The sequence below is a fragment of the Octopus bimaculoides genome, chromosome 7, assembly GCF_001194135.2.
Source record: "Octopus bimaculoides isolate UCB-OBI-ISO-001 chromosome 7, ASM119413v2, whole genome shotgun sequence".
NCBI lineage: Eukaryota > Metazoa > Mollusca > Cephalopoda > Octopoda > Octopodidae > Octopus > Octopus bimaculoides.
This window is the reverse complement of record NC_068987.1, coordinates 83,427,913-83,430,324: the sequence shown is the minus strand read 5'-3', so window position 1 is coordinate 83,430,324 and position 2,412 is coordinate 83,427,913. Positions and strand designations below refer to the sequence as shown.

Below are 2,412 nucleotides of genomic sequence, written 5' to 3'. Positions count from 1 at the left end.
GGTGCTCCAGCATGGCCGCAGTCTAATGACTGAAACAAGTGAAAGATAAACGCTAAATGCTATTTCGATACGTAGTAACCAACCAATAAGAGAGTGGATTTGGTTGACCCATCCGAGAGAGGAATGGAATGTATATCTTAGCCTTATGCTTTTTGTTCTAATCTAGTGTTTTCTGCTCTCAGTACCAATCCAAAGGAGATGGGATTTAGAAAATTACTATTTGTAAATCTCACAACACGAGATATTCAGCAACAGTACTTTGGAGTAAAGATTGTTTGCCAACATAAGATGGCAGTCCTGGTTTTGAATGAATGTTGCTGTAATTTAGCCCCAGGAGACATCTTTTCTAGCTCGCTATACGACACGATCTGTGTCCTTATATTTTCGAACAAGGGAATCTAGCACCCCCACGATGTTTCCTGGGGCTAAATTACAGCAACATTCGTCCTAAACCAGGACTGCCATGTTATGTTGGCAAATAATCGAGATGGGCTTTGTTCTACATTCTTTGGGGGTCTGTAACTAAAGTAAATACTAGTCTAGGTCCGTATATGAGACGTTTTGGCACAGCTGTTATGGCGTCGCTGATTCAACGCTGAATAATTTAACATCAGATGCTTTAATGCTTCTCTCATTCTCTCCCACCTCCCTCCTATTCCTCGCTCTTTCTCTCCTCGTCTATCCCCTCCCATTCCTTGTTTATGTAGGTGAACTTATTTCTTTACGTGAATGAAGAGAGGGCGTGTCCACGCCAATCATGTTCATTCAATAAACAGTAATGTCTTCCTCTCTTTCCCTCTTCCTTATTCTTTCTATCTGTATTTGTATATTTCTGCACATGTGTGCATGTGTGTGTGTAACTCAGAGGTATTCATTCGAGTCTTTGCATCCTGATCTCAAATCTAGTTGAAGCCAACGCTGCTTTTCATCACTCCTTGGTTGATAAAATAACGTACCAGTAAAATGCTGGGGAGGACATAATCATCTAAACCGCCCATCCCCACATTTAAAGTCGCTGGCCCTTTGCCTCAGTTGGAAACAGTTCTTACATCACATCTGTGTATTGATAAAATCAACGAAACGTTGAACAAAATGTCTAACGGATTCTAACTGCGGCCCTTTACTTTCTGTTTTCAAATGTCGCTCCGGTCGACTTTGCCTTTCATCCTACCGGGATCGATAAAACAAAGTGTTAATCAAGTATTTAATTCGACTTTATGCCTTTCCCTCTGAATTTTTATAGCGTGGAATTCTTTAGGGAGTCAATAAAAGAAAATACCATTGGTGTAATGGTGTCATTTTAAACGACTTCGCTTCTCCTTTATGTGTGGCCTTCCTCAAATCACTGTCAGACATGAATATAAATTCTTACCTTGCTGCAAGGACAATACATTTAGTAAAGGAAAGGAATTAGACCAGGGATTCAACCATTTTTTACCTATGGGTCCCTTTGAATACTATTATATTTTGGTGGACCCCCTCCATAGCCATTCAGGGTTTAAAAAACTAGTTTTATAGATATTTCTTTCAAAATGCCCAATTTGTTTTTCACGCATTAACTTGTCTCGGTTGAACTATGTAAAATGTTCGAGAAAGAAACCAGGCCATTTCTTGCAATAAATACCAATACATTCATCTAAAGCAAATTTTTTTCATGGGCTCATTGTCAGTCCACAATTTGCTATTTTGTAGAGTGGACCCACAAAAATCTTCTATGGACCATCAGGGACAATATGGACCCTGGTTGAGAACCATTGATTTAGACCAGTGGTTCCCAAACTTTTTCAGGGTGCCGTCTTCTTGGCATCCAGGCCACATTCCTAGCGCCTCCTTCCCTCCTCACCACAAATATAGACCACTTTCTGCAGCAAATACAAAACAACTGTATTTCACAAATAAAACTTAAACCTAATTAAACTATTAATATATTTTCTTTTACATCTATCACCCCATTTTGGCCACCCCATTATCATCCCACTTTGCACCAAGGGGGAAGTTCTGCTCACTTTGGGACCACTGATTTAGAAGGTTGAATCTGCTCGGACACACGACAGATTTTAGAGAGGTGGGGAAAAAACTCGACCTCGAGAGGATTTATACTCAGAGAGCAAAATGACAAAATGCTATAAGAAATCCATTAATGTTGAGAGCGATGTGAGACATAGTAATATTTTGTATCTATTTCAGTCATTGGATTGCAGCCATGCTGGAGCACCGCATTGACCACATACCTTTTTCTTTCTTTTTTTTTCTTTTTTTCTAAATCTGGCACTTATTCTATTGATCTCTTTTGCCGAGCCGCTAAGTCACGGAGCCTAAAACCAATGCCAGTTGACAAGTGGAGAGAAAGGGACAAACACAAGCAAAAAGACACACACACACACACACACACACACACACACACACACACAC

General features: G+C 40.0%; 1 protein-coding gene across 1 annotated transcript in view; it reads right to left on the bottom strand.

Moving 5' to 3' along the window:
• LOC106874268 (insulin-like growth factor-binding protein complex acid labile subunit) overlaps positions 1 to 2,412 on the bottom strand; it is a 59,486-nt gene that overhangs the window by 9,760 nt on the left and 47,314 nt on the right. The gene's annotated exons all lie outside the window — the stretch shown is intronic.